The 24,853-nt window shown below is 47.7% G+C and overlaps 14 non-coding genes and 2 pseudogenes across 14 annotated transcripts; all 16 read left to right on the plus strand.

Annotated features, from left to right (window-relative positions):
- The first annotated feature begins 789 nt into the window (after positions 1 to 789).
- LOC141242083 (U2 spliceosomal RNA) lies at positions 790 to 980 on the plus strand. Its single transcript, XR_012306731.1, has one exon. It is a non-coding gene; the product is annotated as a U2 spliceosomal RNA (small nuclear RNA).
- A 1,115-nt stretch (positions 981 to 2,095) lies between these two features.
- On the plus strand, positions 2,096 to 2,286 carry LOC141242084 (U2 spliceosomal RNA). Its single transcript, XR_012306732.1, has one exon. It is a non-coding gene; the product is annotated as a U2 spliceosomal RNA (small nuclear RNA).
- A 1,115-nt stretch (positions 2,287 to 3,401) lies between these two features.
- On the plus strand, positions 3,402 to 3,517 carry LOC141242261 (U2 spliceosomal RNA; annotated as a pseudogene).
- Positions 3,518 to 4,040: 523 nt separating this feature from the next.
- LOC141242193 (U2 spliceosomal RNA) lies at positions 4,041 to 4,222 on the plus strand. The gene has a single exon (XR_012306838.1). It is a non-coding gene; the product is annotated as a U2 spliceosomal RNA (small nuclear RNA).
- Positions 4,223 to 5,337: 1,115 nt separating this feature from the next.
- On the plus strand, positions 5,338 to 5,528 carry LOC141242085 (U2 spliceosomal RNA). The gene has a single exon (XR_012306733.1). It is a non-coding gene; the product is annotated as a U2 spliceosomal RNA (small nuclear RNA).
- A 1,115-nt stretch (positions 5,529 to 6,643) lies between these two features.
- Positions 6,644 to 6,834, plus strand: LOC141242184 (U2 spliceosomal RNA). Its single transcript, XR_012306829.1, has one exon. It is a non-coding gene; the product is annotated as a U2 spliceosomal RNA (small nuclear RNA).
- A 1,115-nt stretch (positions 6,835 to 7,949) lies between these two features.
- LOC141242221 (U2 spliceosomal RNA) lies at positions 7,950 to 8,140 on the plus strand. The gene has a single exon (XR_012306863.1). It is a non-coding gene; the product is annotated as a U2 spliceosomal RNA (small nuclear RNA).
- A 1,115-nt stretch (positions 8,141 to 9,255) lies between these two features.
- LOC141242240 (U2 spliceosomal RNA) lies at positions 9,256 to 9,345 on the plus strand (annotated as a pseudogene).
- A 5,552-nt stretch (positions 9,346 to 14,897) lies between these two features.
- LOC141242214 (U2 spliceosomal RNA) lies at positions 14,898 to 15,095 on the plus strand. Its single transcript, XR_012306856.1, has one exon. It is a non-coding gene; the product is annotated as a U2 spliceosomal RNA (small nuclear RNA).
- Positions 15,096 to 16,210: 1,115 nt separating this feature from the next.
- LOC141242086 (U2 spliceosomal RNA) lies at positions 16,211 to 16,401 on the plus strand. Its single transcript, XR_012306734.1, has one exon. It is a non-coding gene; the product is annotated as a U2 spliceosomal RNA (small nuclear RNA).
- Positions 16,402 to 17,516: 1,115 nt separating this feature from the next.
- Positions 17,517 to 17,707, plus strand: LOC141242087 (U2 spliceosomal RNA). Its single transcript, XR_012306735.1, has one exon. It is a non-coding gene; the product is annotated as a U2 spliceosomal RNA (small nuclear RNA).
- A 1,115-nt stretch (positions 17,708 to 18,822) lies between these two features.
- Positions 18,823 to 19,013, plus strand: LOC141242090 (U2 spliceosomal RNA). Its single transcript, XR_012306737.1, has one exon. It is a non-coding gene; the product is annotated as a U2 spliceosomal RNA (small nuclear RNA).
- A 1,115-nt stretch (positions 19,014 to 20,128) lies between these two features.
- On the plus strand, positions 20,129 to 20,319 carry LOC141242091 (U2 spliceosomal RNA). The gene has a single exon (XR_012306738.1). It is a non-coding gene; the product is annotated as a U2 spliceosomal RNA (small nuclear RNA).
- Positions 20,320 to 21,434: 1,115 nt separating this feature from the next.
- Positions 21,435 to 21,625, plus strand: LOC141242092 (U2 spliceosomal RNA). The gene has a single exon (XR_012306739.1). It is a non-coding gene; the product is annotated as a U2 spliceosomal RNA (small nuclear RNA).
- A 1,115-nt stretch (positions 21,626 to 22,740) lies between these two features.
- LOC141242151 (U2 spliceosomal RNA) lies at positions 22,741 to 22,931 on the plus strand. Its single transcript, XR_012306797.1, has one exon. It is a non-coding gene; the product is annotated as a U2 spliceosomal RNA (small nuclear RNA).
- A 1,115-nt stretch (positions 22,932 to 24,046) lies between these two features.
- Positions 24,047 to 24,237, plus strand: LOC141242093 (U2 spliceosomal RNA). The gene has a single exon (XR_012306740.1). It is a non-coding gene; the product is annotated as a U2 spliceosomal RNA (small nuclear RNA).
- Positions 24,238 to 24,853: the final 616 nt, after the last annotated feature.

Raw genomic sequence — 24,853 nt, forward strand, 5'->3', positions numbered from 1 at the left:
ATTGACCTTTCAGTATATTGTTGCACACACACCATCTATTTAGCAAATGCCCTTGTTATCAACAGCAGCCTTTTAAACTCACCTGAGCTAACAGGTATGTGCGCTGGTTACTCTGCTGCGCTTAAAATTTCTTTTTTGGTTTGCTACAATGCCTTTTCTGAAACGTTGTCTCCTTCTGCTGGAACACTGACTTCTTTCATTTAATGCCTGCAGACTATAAAAGAGAACCCAACCCAAAAAGTTTGGTTGATTAGTCTGTGGCATTCTGTTAAACTGTTGCTTATGGCGGTCTCTGTGAGCTTCTCAGCGACATTCAGCCAGCCAGGTATCCTGCCTGCAGTAGATGGAATGTGGCAATGGAACGCTGGCTGCGCGTGTCATAATAGGCTCTGAGCCTTTATATACCTGTGCACAGCAGCAGCCACCTTCAGTCTGCTGCTGGACAGCCAGCAGCAGCAGCAGCAGGAGAGGTATGTAATCAGGAGCCCTCCTGCTAAGGGTAGACAGCTGCTCGTTCCACCCCACCCCCCGCCTTAATTGGTTCTCCTCCCTTCCAACAGTGTTGAGGCGGGTGGGAACAGCAGGGGGTGAAGGTGCTGTGTTTAAAGAGGTGGAGTTATGCAGATCTAAAACGCGTGGATTGCAGCAGCAGCAAGCCGAAAAGTGCAGGCATGTAAGGGATCTAGAGGTTGACAACATGTCTTCTTAACGGGAGTCCAGGAGCTCATCTCCACAAATGGACTTTTCAGGATCCTTGGGTGGCTCCGTAGTTTGAAACCAATTCTGGTTATCGCTTCTCGGCCTTTTGGCTAAGATCAAGTGTAGTATCTGTTCTTATCAGTTTAATATCTGATACGTCCCCTATCTGGGGACCATATATTAAATGGATTTTTAGAACAGGGAGATGGAAAAAGAGCTTGCTCTGTCCACTCCACGCATTGACCTGGTATTGCAGTATCTCCAGGACCGGTGCACCCCTTCTTTAATGCAGTTTCTAAAATCAGAAAGAATTGAATTCAATGTTTTTTGTTCATTTTGCTTGTTTGTCGGATTTGGGGATGGACTCTTTGGCTTTGCTTTTCTTCTCCTCATTGGATTTTTCATGTTCAAAGTTGCAGAAGCCAGATTACAAGCTCATTTTGGTTCAACTTCAGCAACTGTGCATTGCATTGCCATGTAATGTGATGCAATGCTATCTTTCTAGCTCTCCCTTTTTACTTCCTTTTGGATAAACAGACATATTAGGCAAGCATTTTGGAGCTTTCACCTAAATAACTACAGGTGGTGAGATAAGCTGCACAATATAATTGACCTTTCAGTATATTGTTGCACACACACCATCTATTTAGCAAATGCCCTTGTTATCAACAGCAGCCTTTTAAACTCACCTGAGCTAACAGGTATGTGCGCTGGTTACTCTGCTGCGCTTAAAATTTCTTTTTTGGTTTGCTACAATGCCTTTTCTGAAACGTTGTCTCCTTCTGCTGGAACACTGACTTCTTTCATTTAATGCCTGCAGACTATAAAAGAGAACCCAACCCAAAAAGTTTGGTTGATTAGTCTGTGGCATTCTGTTAAACTGTTGCTTATGGCGGTCTCTGTGAGCTTCTCAGCGACATTCAGCCAGCCAGGTATCCTGCCTGCAGTAGATGGAATGTGGCAATGGAACGCTGGCTGCGCGTGTCATAATAGGCTCTGAGCCTTTATATACCTGTGCACAGCAGCAGCCACCTTCAGTCTGCTGCTGGACAGCCAGCAGCAGCAGCAGCAGGAGAGGTATGTAATCAGGAGCCCTCCTGCTAAGGGTAGACAGCTGCTCGTTCCACCCCACCCCCCGCCTTAATTGGTTCTCCTCCCTTCCAACGGTGTTGAGGCAGGTGGGAACAGCAGGGGGTGAAGGTGCTGTGTTTAAAGAGGTGGAGTTATGCAGATCTAAAACGCGTGGATTGCAGCAGCAGCAAGCCGAAAAGTGCAGGCATGTAAGGGATCTAGAGGTTGACAACATGTCTTCTTAACGGGAGTCCAGGAGCTCATCTCCACAAATGGACTTTTCAGGATCCTTGGGTGGCTCCGTAGTTTGAAACCAATTCTGGTTATCGCTTCTCGGCCTTTTGGCTAAGATCAAGTGTAGTATCTGTTCTTATCAGTTTAATATCTGATACGTCCCCTATCTGGGGACCATATATTAAATGGATTTTTAGAACAGGGAGATGGAAAAAGAGCTTGCTCTGTCCACTCCACGCATTGACCTGGTATTGCAGTATCTCCAGGACCGGTGCACCCCTTCTTTAATGCAGTTTCTAAAATCAGAAAGAATTGAATTCAATGTTTTTTGTTCATTTTGCTTGTTTGTCGGATTTGGGGATGGACTCTTTGGCTTTGCTTTTCTTCTCCTCATTGGATTTTTCATGTTCAAAGTTGCAGAAGCCAGATTACAAGCTCATTTTGGTTCAACTTCAGCAACTGTGCATTGCATTGCCATGTAATGTGATGCAATGCTATCTTTCTAGCTCTCCCTTTTTACTTCCTTTTGGATAAACAGACATATTAGGCAAGCATTTTGGAGCTTTCACCTAAATAACTACAGGTGGTGAGATAAGCTGCACAATATAATTGACCTTTCAGTATATTGTTGCACACACACCATCTATTTAGCAAATGCCCTTGTTATCAACAGCAGCCTTTTAAACTCACCTGAGCTAACAGGTATGTGCGCTGGTTACTCTGCTGCGCTTAAAATTTCTTTTTTGGTTTGCTACAATGCCTTTTCTGAAACGTTGTCTCCTTCTGCTGGAACACTGACTTCTTTCATTTAATGCCTGCAGACTATAAAAGAGAACCCAACCCAAAAAGTTTGGTTGATTAGTCTGTGGCATTCTGTTAAACTGTTGCTTATGGCGGTCTCTGTGAGCTTCTCAGCGACATTCAGCCAGCCAGGTATCCTGCCTGCAGTAGATGGAATGTGGCAATGGAACGCTGGCTGCGCGTGTCATAATAGGCTCTGAGCCTTTATATACCTGTGCACAGCAGCAGCCACCTTCAGTCTGCTGCTGGACAGCCAGCAGCAGCAGCAGCAGGAGAGGTATGTAATCAGGAGCCCTACTGCTAAGGGTAGACAGCTGCTCGTTCCACCCCACCCCCCGCCTTAATTGGTTCTCCTCCCTTCCAACGGTGTTGAGGCGGGTGGGAACAGCAGGGGGTGAAGGTGCTGTGTTTAAAGAGGTGGAGTTATGCAGATCTAAAACGCGTGGATTGCAGCAGCAGCAAGCCGAAAAGTGCAGGCATGTAAGGGATCTAGAGGTTGACAACATGTCTTCTTAACGGAAGTCCAGGAGCTCATCTCCACAAATGGACTTTTCAGGATCCTTGGGTGGCTCCGTAGTTTGAAACCAATTCTGGTTATCGCTTCTCGGCCTTTTGGCTAAGATCAAGTGTAGTATCATTTGAAAAGACAGTTTTGTCCTTGGGCTGCCCTAGTAAATTGATGCATATTACACACTGGTTTGGTGCACTTGTTAGTACGCCAGGTGGCTCATAGAGTTATCTGATGGAAAACATGGTCCTCCAGGATCGAAGTCACTAGTCTGGGTAAGTGTGAGGGCTTTGGAGCAATGTGCCCCAGGAGTAGGCTCCCTGGTGGGAGTCCAAGCTTACTGGGACTGGGAACCCCAGAAAGACTTGGCTTCGTAGCACGCCGCACCTTTGCCAATCATACTTTCTGAGCAACCCCCCCTATTCATGACCTCCGGGCTAGGAAGGGGAATTTTTATAAACCCGGTCGGAGGTCCGGTCAGCTTTGGGCTGAGAAACCAACACAGGCTCCAGCTCCACTAGGGTGGCAGCCTAGATGGAAGCTGGGAGCACGAAAACGGCTCTTCTCCGGCTTCGGCTAGGGAGAGCATCGGAGATCCCTGACCCTCGCTGTGGCCTTCTGGCTCGGAGGGATGGGGATGGTTTATTGGGGACCCTCTCCTCCGGGAAGGGTCCACATGAATCCTCGCCTCGTGCGCTGTTTGGTGTGACTTCGGTCACATTTTTCAGTGCCTTGGATGCAGCTTCAATCAAAAAATCTGTTCTTATCAGTTTAATATCTGATACGTCCCCTATCTGGGGACCATATATTAAATGGATTTTTAGAACAGGGAGATGGAAAAAGAGCTTGCTCTGTCCACTCCACGCATTGACCTGGTATTGCAGTATCTCCAGGACCGGTGCACCCCTTCTTTAATGCAGTTTCTAAAATCAGAAAGAATTGAATTCAATGTTTTTTGTTCATTTTGCTTGTTTGTCGGATTTGGGGATGGACTCTTTGGCTTTGCTTTTCTTCTCCTCATTGGATTTTTCATGTTCAAAGTTGCAGAAGCCAGATTACAAGCTCATTTTGGTTCAACTTCAGCAACTGTGCATTGCATTGCCATGTAATGTGATGCAATGCTATCTTTCTAGCTCTCCCTTTTTACTTCCTTTTGGATAAACAGACATATTAGGCAAGCATTTTGGAGCTTTCACCTAAATAACTACAGGTGGTGAGATAAGCTGCACAATATAATTGACCTTTCAGTATATTGTTGCACACACACCATCTATTTAGCAAATGCCCTTGTTATCAACAGCAGCCTTTTAAACTCACCTGAGCTAACAGGTATGTGCGCTGGTTACTCTGCTGCGCTTAAAATTTCTTTTTTGGTTTGCTACAATGCCTTTTCTGAAACGTTGTCTCCTTCTGCTGGAACACTGACTTCTTTCATTTAATGCCTGCAGACTATAAAAGAGAACCCAACCCAAAAAGTTTGGTTGATTAGTCTGTGGCATTCTGTTAAACTGTTTCTTATGGCGGTCTCTGTGAGCTTCTCAGCGACATTCAGCCAGCCAGGTATCCTGCCTGCAGTAGATGGAATGTGGCAATGGAACGCTGGCTGCGCGTGTCATAATAGGCTCTGAGCCTTTATATACCTGTGCACAGCAGCAGCCACCTTCAGTCTGCTGCTGGACAGCCAGCAGCAGCAGCAGCAGGAGAGGTATGTAATCAGGAGCCCTCCTGCTAAGGGTAGACAGCTGCTCGTTCCACCCCACCCCCCGCCTTAATTGGTTCTCCTCCCTTCCAACGGTGTTGAGGCGGGTGGGAACAGCAGGGGGTGAAGGTGCTGTGTTTAAAGAGGTGCAGTTATGCAGATCTAAAACGCGTGGATTGCAGCAGCAGCAAGCCGAAAAGTGCAGGCATGTAAGGGGTCTAGAGGTTGACAACATGTCTTCTTAACGGGAGTCCAGGAGCTCATCTCCACAAATGGACTTTTCAGGATCCTTGGGTGGCTCCGTAGTTTGAAACCAATTCTGGTTATCGCTTCTCGGCCTTTTGGCTAAGATCAAGTGTAGTATCTGTTCTTATCAGTTTAATATCTGATACGTCCCCTATCTGGGGACCATATATTAAATGGATTTTTAGAACAGGGAGATGGAAAAAGAGCTTGCTCTGTCCACTCCACGCATTGACCTGGTATTGCAGTATCTCCAGGACCGGTGCACCCCTTCTTTAATGCAGTTTCTAAAATCAGAAAGAATTGAATTCAATGTTTTTTGTTCATTTTGCTTGTTTGTCGGATTTTGGGATGGACTCTTTGACTTTGCTTTTCTTCTCCTCATTGGATTTTTCATGTTCAAAGTTGCAGAAGCCAGATTACAAGCTCATTTTGGTTCAACTTCAGCAACTGTGCATTGCATTGCCATGTAATGTGATGCAATGCTATCTTTCTAGCTCTCCCTTTTAACTTCCTTTTGGATAAACAGACATATTAGGCAAGCATTTTGGAGCTTTCACCTAAATAACTACAGGTGGTGAGATAAGCTGCACAATATAATTGACCTTTCAGTATATTGTTGCACACACACCATCTATTTAGCAAATGCCCTTGTTATCAACAGCAGCCTTTTAAACTCACCTGAGCTAACAGGTATGTGCGCTGGTTACTCTGCTGCGCTTAAAATTTCTTTTTTGGTTTGCTACAATGCCTTTTCTGAAACGTTGTCTCCTTCTGCTGGAACACTGACTTCTTTCATTTAATGCCTGCAGACTATAAAAGAGAACCCAACCCAAAAAGTTTGGTTGATTAGTCTGTGGCATTCTGTTAAACTGTTGCTTATGGCGGTCTCTGTGAGCTTCTCAGCGACATTCAGCCAGCCAGGTATCCTGCCTGCAGTAGATGGAATGTGGCAATGGAACGCTGGCTGCGCGTGTCATAATAAGCTCTGAGCCTTTATATACCTGTGCACAGCAGCAGCCACCTTCAGTCTGCTGCTGGACAGCCAGCAGCAGCAGCAGCAGGAGAGGTATGTAATCAGGAGCCCTCCTGCTAAGGGTAGACAGCTGCTCGTTCCACCCCACCCCCCGCCTTAATTGGTTCTCCTCCCTTCCAACGGTGTTGAGGCGGGTGGGAACAGCAGGGGGTGAAGGTGCTGTGTTTAAAGAGGTGGAGTTATGCAGATCTAAAACGCGTGGATTGCAGCAGCAGCAAGCCGAAAAGTGCAGGCATGTAAGGGATCTAGAGGTTGACAACATGTCTTCTTAACGGGAGTCCAGGAGCTCATCTCCACAAATGGACTTTTCAGGATCCTTGGGTGGCTCCGTAGTTTGAAACCAATTCTGGTTATCGCTTCTCGGCCTTTTGGCTAAGATCAAGTGTACTATCTGTTCTTATCAGTTTAATATCTGATACGTCCCCTATCTGGGGACCATATATTAAATGGATTTTTAGAACAGGGAGATGGAAAAAGAGCTTGCTCTGTCCACTCCACGCATTGACCTGGTATTGCAGTATCTCCAGGACCGGTGCACCCCTTCTTTAATGCAGTTTCTAAAATCAGAAAGAATTGAATTCAATGTTTTTTGTTCATTTTGCTTGTTTGTCGGATTTGGGGATGGACTCTTTGGCTTTGCTTTTCTTCTCCTCATTGGATTTTTCATGTTCAAAGTTGCAGAAGCCAGATTACAAGCTCATTTTGGTTCAACTTCAGCAACTGTGCATTGCATTGCCATGTAATGTGATGCAATGCTATCTTTCTAGCTCTCCCTTTTTACTTCCTTTTGGATAAACAGACATATTAGGCAAGCATTTTGGAGCTTTCACCTAAATAACTACAGGTGGTGAGATAAGCTGCACAATATAATTGACCTTTCAGTATATTGTTGCACACACACCATCTATTTAGCAAATGCCCTTGTTATCAACAGCAGCCTTTTAAACTCACCTGAGCTAACAGGTATGTGCGCTGGTTACTCTGCTGCGCTTAAAATTTCTTTTTTGGTTTGCTACAATGCCTTTTCTGAAACGTTGTCTCCTTCTGCTGGAACACTGACTTCTTTCATTTAATGCCTGCAGACTATAAAAGAGAACCCAACCCAAAAAGTTTGGTTGATTAGTCTGTGGCATTCTGTTAAACTGTTGCTTATGGCGGTCTCTGTGAGCTTCTCAGCGACATTCAGCCAGCCAGGTATCCTGCCTGCAGTAGATGGAATGTGGCAATGGAACGCTGGCTGCGCGTGTCATAATAGGCTCTGAGCCTTTATATACCTGTGCACAGCAGCAGCCACCTTCAGTCTGCTGCTGGACAGCCAGCAGCAGCAGCAGCAGGAGAGGTATGTAATCAGGAGCCCTCCTGCTAAGGGTAGACAGCTGCTCGTTCCACCCCACCCCCTGCCTTAATTGGTTCTCCTCCCTTCCAACGGTGTTGAGGCGGGTGGGAACAGCAGGGGGTTAAGGTGCTGTGTTTAAAGAGGTGGAGTTATGCAGATCTAAAACGCGTGGATTGCAGCAGCAGCAAGCCGAAAAGTGCAGGCATGTAAGGGATCTAGAGGTTGACAACATGTCTTCTTAACGGGAGTCCAGGAGCTCATCTCCACAAATGGACTTTTCAGGATCCTTGGGTGGCTCCGTAGTTTGAAACCAATTCTGGTTATCGCTTCTCGGCCTTTTGGCTAAGATCAAGTGTAGTATCTGTTCTTATCAGTTTAATATCTGATACGTCCCCTATCTGGGGACCATATATTAAATGGATTTTTAGAACAGGGAGATGGAAAAAGAGCTTGCTCTGCCCACTCCACGCATTGACCTGGTATTGCAGTATCTCCAGGACCGGTGCACCCCTTCTTTAATGCAGTTTCTAAAATCAGAAAGAATTGAATTCAATGTTTTTTGTTCATTTTGCTTGTTTGTCGGATTTGGGGATGGACTCTTTGGCTTTGCTTTTCTTCTCCTCATTGGATTTTTCATGTTCAAAGTTGCAGAAGCCAGATTACAAGCTCATTTTGGTTCAACTTCAGCAACTGTGCATTGCATTGCCATGTAATGTGATGCAATGCTATCTTTCTAGCTCTCCCTTTTTACTTCCTTTTGGATAAACAGACATATTAGGCAAGCATTTTGGAGCTTTCACCTAAATAACTACAGGTGGTGAGATAAGCTGCACAATATAATTGACCTTTCAGTATATTGTTGCACACACACCATCTATTTAGCAAATGCCCTTGTTATCAACAGCAGCCTTTTAAACTCACCTGAGCTAACAGGTATGTGCGCTGGTTACTCTGCTGCGCTTAAAATTTCTTTTTTGGTTTGCTACAATGCCTTTTCTGAAACGTTGTCTCCTTCTGCTGGAACACTGACTTCTTTCATTTAATGCCTGCAGACTATAAAAGAGAACCCAACCCAAAAAGTTTGGTTGATTAGTCTGTGGCATTCTGTTAAACTGTTGCTTATGGCGGTCTCTGTGAGCTTCTCAGCAACATTCAGCCAGCCAGGTATCCTGCCTGCAGTAGATGGAATGTGGCAATGGAACGCTGGCTGCGCGTCTCATAATAGGCTCTGAGCCTTTATATACCTGTGCACAGCAGCAGCCACCTTCAGTCTGCTGCTGGACAGCCAGCAGCAGCAGCAGCAGGAGAGGTATGTAATCAGGAGCCCTCCTGCTAAGGGTAGACAGCTGCTCGTTCCACCCCACCCCCCGCCTTAATTGGTTCTCCTCCCTTCCAACGGTGTTGAGGCGGGTGGGAACAGCAGGGGGTGAAGGTGCTGTGTTTAAAGAGGTGGAGTTATGCAGATCTAAAACGCGTGGATTGCAGCAGCAGCAAGCCGAAAAGTGCAGGCATGTAAGGGATCTAGAGGTTGACAACATGTCTTCTTAACGGGAGTCCAGGAGCTCATCTCCACAAATGGACTTTTCAGGATCCTTGGGTGGCTCCGTAGTTTGAAACCAATTCTGGTTATCGCTTCTCGGCCTTTTGGCTAAGATCAAGTGTAGTATCTGTTCTTTTAAGAACACAAGAGCTACGATTTACACTTGACGAGAGCGATCGAACTCGGAAGGAGAAGAGCTTCGTAGCCCAGCTGACATCGGAGAACGAAGGCGGATATCGGTGGGAGGAAGAAGCTCTAAAGAATCCAGAAGAAGACGAAGACTCGGAGAAGAATCGGGCTGTCCTGTGGAATCTTCGAGGAAGAAAATCATCGAGACAAAGACCTTTCAGGGAATTTGTCCAGAACACGACGGGAGAAGAATCTGCATAGCTCCACCCATTCCGGGAAGAGTTCCAGATCCAGCTCCAAGAAGTAACTGCAGGAGGAAAGCCATGGCAAGCGCTGCGAGGAAGGCCGAAAAGAAGAGCCTGGAGCTGGGGACAGCCAGGAGGGCCCAGCCAGGAGCCGATTCTGACCCCAAGGACTCTGCCTCCACGACTGGCCAGCAGAAGGGACCCCAGAAGCCCCGCCACGAAGCTCCAGCCCTGGAGCCATGGATGCGGCAGACGGTGGCCCTGAAGCTGAAGGAAGTGGATGGGAGGGTGCCGGACATGTCCTCGGACGTGTTCTGCCAGAAGATGCTGCTGGATCGAGGCTTCTCCAGGTCGGACACCCTCAGCATCCAGACCTTCTTGACGGGGATCTTCTTCGTCACCTTCGCCACTGTGAACACCTGCAGGAGGTTCTGGGAAATGGTAAGCGCAAGAGGACCGGATAATTCTTTCTCTGCCTTTACAGGTAGCTGCCCTATCCAGAGGGATGAAAGGAGGATCACGGTCTCCATGCGCAACCCGCACACCCCAGGCCAAGACATCTGTACCTTCCTGAGACGCTTCTGTTTGGTTGTGAAGGAACCCTCTCACATCCTGAATGGACTCGGCTTCTGGACAGGTAAGTGGGCGGTGACCGTTAGACTTCACAGGGACCTGGCGTACTCAGACGGACTTCGGCACCTGCCCCCGACATTCTCCCTGGGCAACTCCTACGGCCTCATCTATTACCCGGACATGCCGCGGAACTGCAGGAGATGCGGCAAGAACGGCCACGAGATGAAGGACTGCAAGGAGGATGCCTGCAGGATTTGTCGAGTGACGGGACACAGCTCGAAGGACTGCCCGAAGAAGACGTCCTGCAACCTGTGTGGGCTGGCGGCTCATCTGTACAAGGATTGCCCCAGGCGTGAGAGATCCTGGGCATCGGTGGTTGCGACGACCCCAGCTACGGAGGACAAGGCCCCGACGACCAGGCCTGTGAAGGTCAAGGACGCGACGACCAAGGCCCCAGCGGCCAAGGCCGAGACGACCAAGGCCAAAGCGGTCAAGGAGTCGGTGGCCAAAGCCCCAGCGACGGTCCCAGCAGCTCCGAAGCAGAAGAAAAAGTCAAAGGAGGGTAAGAGTTCTGTCACCCCTCTCTCGATCCCTCCCCCTGCCACCCCCGTCCAATCCCCCCCCACCCCGGCCACCCCTGCTGAGGATTCCACTTCCTCTTCCTCCTTCCCCTACTCCTCAGCAGGTGTCCTTTCCCCTGCCCCGGCAGCCACTCTCCCTCCCCAGACCATGGTAGCGGTGGAATTAACCTTTCCTCCACCCGCCGCTATCTATTCCGAGGAGGATTTTCCCCTTCTTGTCTCCCCAGTTCCAACCCGGGGAAAGAGGAAGGTGGAGGACAGCCCTGCTACTGAATCCTCCAAAAAGAAGATTCTGGATTTCGTAGGCGAAAAGGAGGATACCCTCCCTGAGCCAGAAGAGATGGAGCACATGGTTGAGACCCTGGTGGCCGAGCCAGAAGAGGAGGAACTGGTGGTCGCCGAGATCGAGGCCGCGCTGCTTGACCAGATGGAGGAAGAGGGCCTGCTGGTGATCCCGTCACCAGCAGTCAACACCGACGAGGGACCACCCGACCGGAGTGGTAACTAAGGTGTATTGCCTGCGCTAACTTTTTCTTTTTTCCCTACATGATGGCTAATATTAACTTATTTTCCATTAATGTCAGGAGCATCAAGGACAAGTTCAGACGTCAGACTATTTATGCCTTCCTTACTTCCCAGTTGTGTGATGTTTATATGTTGCAGGAATGTTCCCTTCCCTCCTCTAGGTCCTTCAAACATCTGGCCAGGGAGTGGTCCCACGGTCCATCCTACTGGTCCGGTGGGGGTGACTGCAAGTCTGCGGGGGTCGCAATTCTGATCAGGGGGGGCGCATTCACGCTTGAGTCCGTCCAGGAGCTCATCTGCGGCAGCGCTCTTGTTGTAGATGGCAACTGGGCGGGAGAACCTGTCAGGTTCATCAACGTGTATGCGTCCCCACTGAAGAATGAGCGTTTGGAGCTTTTCCAGACCCTGCGGCTTCAGCTTGCCACCACCAGGACCTTAGTGATGGCCGGGGATTTCAACTGCCCCATCGAGGAGGACGGTCGTAGTTCTGGCACATCTGCCAAGTTGGACATCACGTCCAAGCTGCTCATCGAGATGGTAACCGAGGCCTCTCTTCAGGACGTGGTGGGCTCCATGGGGAGAGGCTCCACGAACTATTCGTGGAGCCGACCCGATGGCTCACTCCGCTCCAGGATTGACTTTGTGTTCACCTCTCGGGCAGTCAGGCAGAGTAGGCACTCGATGGTCTCCTGCTTCTTCTCCGACCACAGAGCCATTCACTTACAAGGTGTCCTCGGCGACGGTTTTCCGTCCGGCCCCGGCTCCTGGAAGCTGAATTGTGCTCTGCTGGCTCAGGATGAAGTCGTGGAGGAGCTGAGAGCAGCCTACGCAATGTGGCAGTCCTACAAGGGTAGCTTCCAAACAGTCTCTGATTGGTGGGAATATGTTAAACTTGAGTTTCGCTGTTTCTTTCAGGCCAAGGGTCGACAACAGGCGTGTGAGAAGAGGAGGGACTTCAGAGGGCTGCAGCGCGAGCTGCGGTCGCTGCAGGACCTTCTTCACTGCGGCTGGGACGTGAGGGAGGAGCTGGAGGAGACCAAGAAGAGCCTGAAAAGGCACTTTGAGGAGGAGTCCAAGCGAATCATCTTCCGTTCCAAAGTGGAGAATCTGGAGAAGGGTGAGAAATGTAACTCATTCTTTTTCAGGAAACTTCATGCCGGTCACACGCCCCTGAACGAGCTGCGAGACGAGAGCGGAAACATGCGACGTGGGAAGGAGGACGTGATGAGGGTCGTCAGCGACTTCTACAGCGAACTCTACTCCCACAAGACTACCGACCCCGACGCTGCTGATAAGTTCCTGTCAGGTATCACTAACCATCTTGATCCTGCAGGCACGGCAGCCTTGGACAAACCTCTGATGGTGGGCGAATTGCTCTCTGCCGCTAAATCCTTTAGGACCGGCAGGACCCCGGGCAGTGATGGTCTTCCAGCGGAGCTCTATGTAGCGCTGGGAGACCTCATCTGTCCGGACCTGTTGGACCTGTACGAGGAGATGGTGGTGGAGGGTAGAATGCCTCCATCTTTGAGGGAAGGAATGGTCACGATCCTGTACAAGCGGAAGGGAGAGAGGTGCGACCTGAGGAATTGGCGTCCCATCACTCTGCTCAACGTGGACTACAAGATCCTGGCCAAGACGATGGCGACACGACTTAAGACGGTCATCGGACGGATCATCCACCCGGACCAGACCTGCGGCATCCCTGGACGTCGCATCGCAGACAGCCTCGCTCTCGTGCGGGACACGGTCGAGTACATCAAGGTCCGCCGCGCACACGCGGCCCTGGTCTCCTTGGATCAGGAGAAGGCCTTCGACCGGGTTTCCCACGAGTTCATGGGCCGAGCTCTGCACCGGTTAGGTTTGGGTAACATGTTTTGTTCGTATGTCCGTCTGATGTATTTTGATATCCACAGCTCGGTGTTGGTGAACGGCTGGAAGACTGACCCCTTCCCTGTCCTCTCTGGGGTCAGACAAGGCTGCCCTCTATCACCTCTTCTTTTTGTTTGTGTTATAGAACTCTTCGCAGAGGCTATCCGGCAGAATGGAGAGATCAGAGGGATCACCGCACCGGGTCCGGGACGACACGAGGTCAAGTGCTCGCTCTACATGGACGACGTCACCGTCTTCTGCGCTGATCGTGGTTCAGTCGACGCCCTCGTCCAGACGTGTGAGAGGTTCGGCCGGGCTTCAGGGGCCAAAGTCAACTGCAGGAAGTCGGAAGCCATGCTCTTTGGGGATTGGCAGCCGGCCTCCTCCGCCCCCTTCCCCTTCAACATTCAACCGGATTTCCTCAAGGTGCTGGGAGTCTGGTTCGGGAAGGAAGGAGCGGCCCTCAAGTCCTGGCAAGAACGCTTGGCCAAGGTGAAGCAACGGATCGGACTCTGGAGCCTCAGACACCTCACTTGTGAGGGTAAGGCACTCGTCCTGCGTAATGAGGTCCTGCCCGTCTTGCAGTACACGGCGCAGGCCTGGCCCCCACACGTCACTGTGTGCAGGGCCATTACCAGGACAGTGTTTCACTTTGTCTGGGGATCCAAGATGGACAGAGTCAGGCGGGCCGTCATGTACAAGGAGCCTCGCAAGGGTGGGAAGGGCGTTCCAGATATCCCCACCCTCCTGCGATCCTCTTTTGTGTGTGATTGTGTCCGCCGGACTTTGCAAGTCAAGAATGGCTCCGCGGGCAGGTCCATGTCTCGCTTCTTCCTGCTTTCTCTTTGGAGGCGACTCGGCTTTGACAAGTGGGACAGCTCCTTCCCCTACAACTGGACGACGCCATGGTTCTACGGAGACGTCGTTCGATTTGTGGGGGAGCATCAACTGGAGGGACTCAAGCCCGACTTGTGGAAGCCCAAAACTATCCACAAGATAATCAGAGCCAAGGATGACGTGGAGAACATCACAGGACTTCACCAGGACACGCTGGAGACTGTGTGGACAAATGTGTCGTCTGACAGGCTGACCAACGGGCACAAGGACTTGTCGTGGATGGCGATTCAGGGCGGACTGCCCGTCCGGTCATTCATGCATGCCCGGAACCTGTGCAAGACCCGGTACTGCCCAAGGTGCCCCTTCGTGGAGGAAACATCTTTGCACACTTTTTGGGACTGCGGATTTGCACAGCGCCTATTGACTGCACTTGAGGACGACCTGAGGAACTCTGTCCCCAGGGCGAGCCTATCGCACCATTCTGTGCTTTACGGACTCTTCCCTGGGGTTCATACCGTCGGAGCCATCCAGGAGGCTTGGCGCCTTATGAACTGCTTCAAGGATGCCGTTTGGGTCGCCAGGAAACGGCTCATCTTGAGGAGGGAGAGGATGTCCATCCAGGACTGCCGCAGGCTGATCCACAGCCTGCTCAGAGACTATTCCATCATGGACGGTCCGGAGGACGAGGACGAGGACTAAACCCCTCCTCCCCCTCTCCCCTTATGTGTCTTGTCTTTCAATAAAGCTTCGGGCCTGTGATTTTCCCCTCCCCATCCCCTTTTTCCCAATCCCCATCCCTTATCACGGTTCGTCGTACTGTATTGATTGACATGCTTTTTCTTTCAGATTGAGTGTTTTGTGTAGCATAGGGGTGTGATGTGTCTAGTTAGTGCGTCGTATCCTCATGCTATGTAAATATGATGTAGAATTCTGTGTGTACTGGGCTGCGGCACTGTACACTGTCTGTTAACTTATTTTTTGTGCTAATAAAAGATATATTCAATCAAAAAAAAAAATCTGTTCTTATCAGTTTAATATCTGATACGTCCCCTATCTGGGGACCATATATTAAATGGATTTTTAGAACAGGGAGATGGAAAAAGAGCTTGCTCTGTCCACTCCACGAATTGACCTGGTATTGCAGTATCTCCAGGACCGGTGCACCCCTTCTTTAATGCAGTTTCTAAAATCAGAAAGAATTGAATTCAATGTTTTTTGTTCATTTTGCTTGTTTGTCGGATTTGGGGATGGACTCTTTGGCTTTGCTTTTCTTCTCCTCATTGGATTTTTCATGTTCAAAGTTGCAGAAGCCAGATTACAAGCTCATTTTGGTTCAACTTCAGCAACTGTGCATTGCATTGCCATGTAATGTGATGCAATGCTATCTTTCTAGCTCTCCCTTTTTACTTCCTTTTGGATAAACAGACATATTAGGCAAGCATTTTGGAGCTTTCACCTAAATAACTACAGGTGGTGAGATAAGCTGCACAATATAATTGACCTTTCAGTATATTGTTGCACACACACCATCTATTTAGCAAATGCCCTTGTTATCAACAGCAGCCTTTTAAACTCACCTGAGCTAACAGGTATGTGCGCTGGTTACTCTGCTGCGCTTAAAATTTCTTTTTTGGTTTGCTACAATGCCTTTTCTGAAACGTTGTCTCCTTCTGCTGGAACACTGACTTCTTTCATTTAATGCCTGCAGACTATAAAAGAGAACCCAACCCAAAAAGTTTGGTTGATTAGTCTGTGGCATTCTGTTAAACTGTTGCTTATGGCGGTCTCTGTGAGCTTCTCAGCGACATTCAGCCAGCCAGGTACCCTGCCTGCAGTAGATGGAATGTGGCAATGGAACGCTGGCTGCGCGTGTCATAATAGGCTCTGAGCCTTTATATACCTGTGCACAGCAGCAGCCACCTTCAGTCTGCTGCTGGACAGCCAGCAGCAGCAGCAGCAGGAGAGGTATGTAATCAGGAGCCCTCCTGCTAAGGGTAGACAGCTGCTCGTTCCACCCCACCCCCCGCCTTAATTGGTTCTCCTCCCTTCCAACGGTGTTGAGGCGGGTGGGAACAGCAGGGGGTGAAGGTGCTGTGTTTAAAGAGGTGGAGTTATGCAGATCTAAAACGCGTGGATTGCAGCAGCAGCAAGCCGAAAAGTGCAGGCATGTAAGGGATCTAGAGGTTGACAACAAGTCTTCTTAACGGGAGTCCAGGAGCTCATCTCCACAAATGGACTTTTCAGGATCCTTGGGTGGCTCCGTAGTTTGAAACCAATTCTGGTTATCGCTTCTCGGCCTTTTGGCTAAGATCAAGTGTAGTATCTGTTCTTATCAGTTTAATATCTGATACGTCCCCTATCTGGGGACCATATATTAAATGGATTTTTAGAACAGGGAGATGGAAAAAGAGCTTGCTCTGTCCACTCCACGCATTGACCTGGTATTGCAGTATCTCCAGGACCGGTGCACCCCTTCTTTAATGCAGTTTCTAAAATCAGAAAGAATTGAATTCAATGTTTTTTGTTCATTTTGCTTGTTTGTCGGATTTGGGGATGGACTCTTTGGCTTTGCTTTTCTTCTCCTCATTGGATTTTTCATGTTCAAAGTTGCAGAAGCCAGATTACAAGCTCATTTTGGTTCAACTTCAGCAACTGTGCATTGCATTGCCATGTAATGTGATGCAATGCTATCTTTCTAGCTCTCCCTTTTTACTTCCTTTTGGATAAACAGACATATTAGGCAAGCATTTTGGAGCTTTCACCTAAAAACCTACAGGTGGTGAGATAAGCTGCACAATATAATTGACCTTTCAGTATATTGTTGCACACACACCATCTATTTAGCAAATGCCCTTGTTATCAACAGCAGCCTTTTAAACTCACCTGAGCTAACAGGTATGTGCGCTGGTTACTCTGCTGCGCTTAAAATTTCTTTTTTGGTTTGCTACAATGCCTTTTCTGAAACGTTGTCTCCTTCTGCTGGAACACTGACTTCTTTCATTTAATGCCTGCAGACTATAAAAGAGAACCCAACCCAAAAAGTTTGGTTGATTAGTCTGTGGCATTCTGTTAAACTGTTGCTTATGGCGGTCTCTGTGAGCTTCTCAGCGACATTCAGCCAGCCAGGTATCCTGCCTGCAGTAGATGGAATGTGGCAATGGAACGCTGGCTGCGCGTGTCATAATAGGCTCTGAGCCTTTATATACCTGTGCACAGCAGCAGCCACCTTCAGTCTGCTGCTGGACAGCCAGCAGCAGCAGCAGCAGGAGAGGTATGTAATCAGGAGCCCTCCTGCTAAGGGTAGACAGCTGCTCGTTCCACCCCACCCCCCGCCTTAATTGGTTCTCCTCCCTTCCAACGGTGTTGAGGCGGGTGGGAACAGCAGGGGGTGAAGGTGCTGTGTTTAAAGAGGTGGAGTTATGCAGATCTAAAACGCGTGGATTGCAGCAGCAGCAAGCCGAAAAGTGCAGGCATGTAAGGGATCTAGAGGTTGACAACATGTCTTCTTAACGGGAGTCCAGGAGCTCATCTCCACAAATGGACTTTTCAGGATCCTTGGGTGGCTCCGTAGTTTGAAACCAATTCTGGTTATCGCTTCTCGGCCTTTTGGCTAAGATCAAGTGTAGTATCTGTTCTTATCAGTTTAATATCTGATACGTCCCCTATCTGGGGACCATATATTAAATGGATTTTTAGAACAGGGAGATGGAAAAAGAGCTTGCTCTGTCCACTCCACGCATTGACCTGGTATTGCAGTATCTCCAGGACCGGTGCACCCCTTCTTTAATGCAGTTTCTAAAATCAGAAAGAATTGAATTCAATGTTTTTTGTTCATTTTGCTTGTTTGTCGGATTTGGGGATGGACTCTTTGGCTTTGCTTTTCTTCTCCTCATTGGATTTTTCATGTTCAAAGTTGCAGAAGCCAGATTACAAGCTCATTTTGGTTCAACTTCAGCAACTGTGCATTGCATTGCCATGTAATGTGATGCAATGCTATCTTTCTAGCTCTCCCTTTTTACTTCCTTTTGGATAAACAGACATATTAGGCAAGCATTTTGGAGCTTTCACCTAAATAACTACAGGTGGTGAGATAAGCTGCACAATATAATTGACCTTTCAGTATATTGTTGCACACACACCATCTATTTAGCAAATGCCCTTGTTATCAACAGCAGCCTTTTAAACTCACCTGAGCTAACAGGTATGTGCGCTGGTTACTCTGCTGCGCTTAAAATTTCTTTTTTGGTTTGCTACAATGCCTTTTCTGAAACGTTGTCTCCTTCTGCTGGAACACTGACTTCTTTCATTTAATGCCTGCAGACTATAAAAGAGAACCCAACCCAAAAAGTTTGGTTGATTAGTCTGTGGCATTCTGTTAAACTGTTGCTTATGGCGGTCTCTGTGAGCTTCTCAGCGACATTCAGCCAGCCAGGTACCCTGCCTGCAGTAGATGGAATGTGGCAATGGAACGCTGGCTGCGCGTGTCATAATAGGCTCTGAGCCTTTATATACCTGTGCACAGCAGCAGCCACCTTCAGTCTGCTGCTGGACAGCCAGCAGCAGCAGCAGCAGGAGAGGTATGTAATCAGGAGCCCTCCTGCTAAGGGTAGACAGCTGCTCGTTCCACCCCACCCCCCGCCTTAATTGGTTCTCCTCCCTTCCAACGGTGTTGAGGCGGGTGGGAACAGCAGGGGGTGAAGGTGCTGTGTTTAAAGAGGTGGAGTTATGCAGATCTAAAACGCGTGGATTGCAGCAGCAGCAAGCCGAAAAGTGCAGGCATGTAAGGGATCTAGAGGTTGACAACATGTCTTCTTAACGGGAGTCCAGGAGCTCATCTCCACAAATGGACTTTTCAGGATCCTTGGGTGGCTCCGTAGTTTGAAACCAATTCTGGTTATCGCTTCTCGGCCTTTTGGCTAAGATCAAGTGTAGTATCTGTTCTTATCAGTTTAATATCTGATACGTCCCCTATCTGGGGACCATATATTAAATGGATTTTTAGAACAGGGAGATGGAAAAAGAGCTTGCTCTGTCCACTCCACGCATTGACCTGGTATTGCAGTATCTCCAGGACCGGTGCACCCCTTCTTTAATGCAGTTTCTAAAATCAGAAAGAATTGAATTCAATGTTTTTTGTTCATTTTGCTTGTTTGTCGGATTTTGGGATGGACTCTTTGGCTTTGCTTTTCTTCTCCTCATTGGATTTTTCATGTTCAAAGTTGCAGAAGCCAGATTACAAGCTCATTTTGGTTCAACTTCAGCAACTGTGCATTGCATTGCCATGTAATGTGATGCAATGCTATCTTTCTAGCTCTCCCTTTTTACTTCCTTTTGGATAAACAGACATATTAGGCAAGCATTTTGGAGCTTTCACCTAAATAACTACAGGTGGTGAGATAAGCTGCACAATATAATTGACCTTTCAGTATATTGTTGCACACACACCATCTATTTAGCAAATGCCCTTGTTATCAACAGCAGCCTTTTAAACTCACCTGAGCTAACAGGTATGTGCGCTGGTTACTCTGCTGCGCTTAAAATTTCTTTTTTGGTTTGCTACAATGCCTTTTCTGAAACGTTGTCTCCTTCTGCTGGAACACTGACTTCTTTCATTTAATGCCTGCAGACTATAAAAGAGAACCCAACCCAAAAAGTTTGGTTGATTAGTCTGTGACATTCTGTTAAACTGTTGCTTATGGCGGTCTCTGTGAGCTTCTCAGCGACATTCAGCCAGCCAGGTATCCTGCCTGCAGTAGATGGAATGTGGCAATGGAACGCTGGCTGCGCGTGTCATAATAGGCTCTGAGCCTTTATATACCTGTGCACAGCAGCAGCCACCTTCAGTCTGCTGCTGGACAGCCAGCAGCAGCAGCAGCAGGAGAGGTATGTAATCAGGAGCCCTCCTGCTAAGGGTAGACAGCTGCTCGTTCCACCCCACCCCCCGCCTTAATTGGTTCTCCTCCCTTCCAACGGTGTTGAGGCGGGTGGGAACAGCAGGGGGTGAAGGTGCTGTGTTTAAAGAGGTGGAGTTATGCAGATCTAAAACGCATGGATTGCAGCAGCAGCAAGCCGAAAAGTGCAGGCATGTAAGGGATCTAGAGGTTGACAACATGTCTTCTTAACGGGAGTCCAGGAGCTCATCTCCACAAATGGACTTTTCAGGATCCTTGGGTGGCTCCGTAGTTTGAAACCAATTCTGGTTATCGCTTCTCGGCCTTTTGGCTAAGATCAAGTGTAGTATCTGTTCTTATCAGTTTAATATCTGATACGTCCCCTATCTGGGGACCATATATTAAATGGATTTTTAGAACAGGGAGATGGAAAAAGAGCTTGCTCTGTCCACTCCACGCATTGACCTGGTATTGCAGTATCTCCAGGACCGGTGCACCCCTTCTTTAATGCAGTTTCTAAAATCAGAAAGAATTGAATTCAATGTTTTTTGTTCATTTTGCTTGTTTGTCGGATTTGGGGATGGACTCTTTGGCTTTGCTTTTCTTCTCCTCATTGGATTTTTCATGTTCAAAGTTGCAGAAGCCAGATTACAAGCTCATTTTGGTTCAACTTCAGCAACTGTGCATTGCATTGTCATGTAATGTGATGCAATGCTATCTTTCTAGCTCTCCCTTTTTACTTCCTTTTGGATAAACAGACATATTAGGCAAGCATTTTGGAGCTTTCACCTAAATAACTACAGGTGGTGAGATAAGCTGCACAATATAATTGACCTTTCAGTATATTGTTGCACACACACCATCTATTTAGCAAATGCCCTTGTTATCAACAGCAGCCTTTTAAACTCACCTGAGCTAACAGGTATGTGCGCTGGTTACTCTGCTGCGCTTAAAATTTCTTTTTTGGTTTGCTACAATGCCTTTTCTGAAACGTTGTCTCCTTCTGCTGGAACACTGACTTCTTTCATTTAATGCCTGCAGACTATAAAAGAGAACCCAACCCAAAAAGTTTGGTTGATTAGTCTGTGGCATTCTGTTAAACTGTTGCTTATGGCGGTCTCTGTGAGCTTCTCAGCGACTTTCAGCCAGCCAGGTATCCTGCCTGCAGTAGATGGAATGTGGCAATGGAACGCTGGCTGCGCGTGTCATAATAGGCTCTGAGCCTTTATATACCTGTGCACAGCAGCAGCCACCTTCAGTCTGCTGCTGGACAGCCAGCAGCAGCAGCAGCAGGAGAGGTATGTAATCAGGAGCCCTCCTGCTAAGGGTAGACAGCTGCTCGTTCCACCCCACCCCCCGCCTTAATTGGTTCTCCTCCCTTCCAACGGTGTTGAGGCGGGTGGGAACAGCAGGGGGTGAAGGTGCTGTGTTTAAAGAGGTGGAGTTATGCAGATCTAAAACGCGTGGATTGCAGCAGCAGCAAGCCGAAAAGTGCAGGCATGTAAGGGATCTAGAGGTTGACAACATGTCTTCTTAACGGGAGTCCAGGAGCTCATCTCCACAAATGGACTTTTCAGGATCCTTGGGTGGCTCCGTAGTTTGAAACCAATTCTGGTTATCGCTTCTCGGCCTTTTGGCTAAGATCAAGTGTAGTATCTGTTCTTATCAGTTTAATATCTGATACGTCCCCTATCTGGGGACCATATATTAAATGGATTTTTAGAACAGGGAGATGGAAAAAGAGCTTGCTCTGTCCACTCCACGCATTGACCTGGTATTGCAGTATCTCCAGGACCGGTGCACCCCTTCTTTAATGCAGTTTCTAAAATCAGAAAGAATTGAATTCAATGTTTTTTGTTCATTTTGCTTGTTTGTCGGATTTGGGGATGGACTCTTTGGCTTTGCTTTTCTTCTCCTCATTGGATTTTTCATGTTCAAAGTTGCAGAAGCCAGATTACAAGCTCATTTTGGTTCAACTTCAGCAACTGTGCATTGCATTGCCATGTAATGTGATGCAATGCTATCTTTCTAGCTCTCCCTTTTTACTTCCTTTTGGATAAACAGACATATTAGGCAAGCATTTTGGAGCTTTCACCTAAATAACTACAGGTGGTGAGATAAGCTGCACAATATAATTGACCTTTCAGTATATTGTTGCACACACACCATCTATTTAGCAAATGCCCTTGTTATCAACAGCAGCCTTTTAAACTCACCTGAGCTAACAGGTATGTGCGCTGGTTACTCTGCTGCGCTTAAAATTTCTTTTTTGGTTTGCTACAATGCCTTTTCTGAAACGTTGTCTCCTTCTGCTGGAACACTGACTTCTTTCATTTAATGCCTGCAGACTATAAAAGAGAACCCAACCCAAAAAGTTTGGTTGATTAGTCTGTGGCATTCTGTTAAACTGTTGCTTATGGCGGTCTCTGTGAGCTTCTCAGCGACATTCAGCCAGCCAGGTATCCTGCCTGCAGTAGATGGAATGTGGCAATGGAACGCTGGCTGCGCGTGTCATAATAGGCTCTGAGCCTTTATAAACCTGTGCACAGCAGCAGCCACCTTCAGTCTGCTGCTGGACAGCCAGCAGCAGCAGCAGCAGGAGAGGTATGTAATCAGGAGCCCTCCTGCTAAGGGTAGACAGCTGCTCGTTCCACCCCACCCCCCGCCTTAATTGGTTCTCCTCCCTTCCAACGGTGTTGAGGCGGGTGGGAACAGCAGGGGGTGAAGGTGCTGTGTTTAAAGAGGTGGAGTTATGCAGATCTAAAACGCGTGGATTGCAGCAGCAGCAAGCCGAAAAGTGCAGGCATGTAAGGGATCTAGAGGTTGACAACATGTCTTCTTAACGGGAGTCCAGGAGCTCATCTCCACAAATGGACTTTTCAGGATCCTTGGGTGGCTCCGTAGTTTGAAACCAATTCTGGTTATCGCTTCTCGGCCTTTTGGCTAAGATCAAGTGTAGTATCTGTTCTTATCAGTTTAATATCTGATACGTCCCCTACCTGGGGACCATATATTAAATGGATTTTTAGAACAGGGAGATGGAAAAAGAGCTTGCTCTGTCCACTCCACGCATTGACCTGGTATTGCAGTATCTCCAGGACCGGTGCACCCCTTCTTTAATGCAGTTTCTAAAATCAGAAAGAATTGAATTCAATGTTTTTTGTTCATTTTGCTTGTTTGTCGGATTTGGGGATGGACTCTTTGGCTTTGCTTTTCTTCTCCTCATTGGATTTTTCATGTTCAAAGTTGCAGAAGCCAGATTACAAGCTCATTTTGGTTCAACTTCAGCAACTGTGCATTGCATTGCCATGTAATGTGATGCAATGCTATCTTTCTAGCTCTCCCTTTTTACTTCCTTTTGGATAAACAGACATATTAGGCAAGCATTTTGGAGCTTTCACCTAAATAACTACAGGTGGTGAGATAAGCTGCACAATATAATTGACCTTTCAGTATATTGTTGCACACACACCATCTATTTAGCAAATGCCCTTGTTATCAACAGCAGCCTTTTAAACTCACCTGAGCTAACAGGTATGTGCGCTGGTTACTCTGCTGCGCTTAAAATTTCTTTTTTGGTTTGCTACAATGCCTTTTCTGAAACGTTGTCTCCTTCTGCTGGAACACTGACTTCTTTCATTTAATGCCTGCAGACTATAAAAGAGAACCCAACCCAAAAAGTTTGGTTGATTAGTCTGTGGCATTCTGTTAAACTGTTGCTTATGGCGGTCTCTGTGAGCTTCTCAGCGACATTCAGCCAGCCAGGTATCCTGCCTGCAGTAGATGGAATGTGGCAATGGAACGCTGGCTGCGCGTGTCATAATAGGCTCTGAGCCTTTATATACCTGTGCACAGCAGCAGCCACCTTCAGTCTGCTGCTGGACAACCAGCAGCAGCAGCAGCAGGAGAGGTATGTAATCAGGAGCCCTCCTGCTAAGGGTAGACAGCTGCTCGTTCCACCCCACCCCCCGCCTTAATTGGTTCTCCTCCCTTCCAACGGTGTTGAGGCGGGTGGGAACAGCAGGGGGTGAAGGTGCTGTGTTTAAAGAGGTGGAGTTATGCAGATCTAAAACGCGTGGATTGCAGCAGCAGCAAGCCGAAAAGTGCAGGCATGTAAGGGATCTAGAGGTTGACAACATGTCTTCTTAACGGGAGTCCAGGAGCTCATCTCCACAAATGGACTTTTCAGGATCCTTGGGTGGCTCCGTAGTTTGAAACCAATTCTGGTTATCGCTTCTCGGCCTTTTGGCTAAGATCAAGTGTAGTATCTGTTCTTATCAGTTTAATATCTGATACGTCCCCTATCTGGGGACCATATATTAAATGGATTTTTAGAACAGGGAGATGGAAAAAGAGCTTGCTCTGTCCACTCCACGCATTGACCTGGTATTGCAGTATCTCCAGGACCGGTGCACCCCTTCTTTAATGCAGTTTCTAAAATCAGAAAGAATTGAATTCAATGTTTTTTGTTCATTTTGCTTGTTTGTCGGATTTGGGGATGGACTCTTTGGCTTTGCTTTTCTTCTCCTCATTGGATTTTTCATGTTCAAAGTTGCAGAAGCCAGATTACAAGCTCATTTTGGTTCAACTTCAGCAACTGTGCATTGCATTGCCATGTAATGTGATGCAATGCTATCTTTCTAGCTCTCCCTTTTTACTTCCTTTTGGATAAACAGACATATTAGGCAAGCATTTTGGAGCTTTCACCTAAATAACTACAGGTGGTGAGATAAGCTGCACAATATAATTGACCTTTCAGTATATTGTTGCACACACACCATCTATTTAGCAAATGCCCTTGTTATCAACAGCAGCCTTTTAAACTCACCTGAGCTAACAGGTATGTGCGCTGGTTACTCTGCTGCGCTTAAAATTTCTTTTTTGGTTTGCTACAATGCCTTTTCTGAAACGTTGTCTCCTTCTGCTGGAACACTGACTTCTTTCATTTAATGCCTGCAGACTATAAAAGAGAACCCAACCCAAAAAGTTTGGTTGATTAGTCTGTGGCATTCTGTTAAACTGTTGCTTATGGCGGT

The sequence above is a fragment of the Phyllobates terribilis genome, unplaced genomic scaffold (assembly GCF_046119375.1).
Source record: "Phyllobates terribilis strain yellow unplaced genomic scaffold, ASM4611937v1 Scaffold_1031__1_contigs__length_461108, whole genome shotgun sequence".
Classification (NCBI taxonomy): Eukaryota; Metazoa; Chordata; class Amphibia; order Anura; family Dendrobatidae; genus Phyllobates; species Phyllobates terribilis.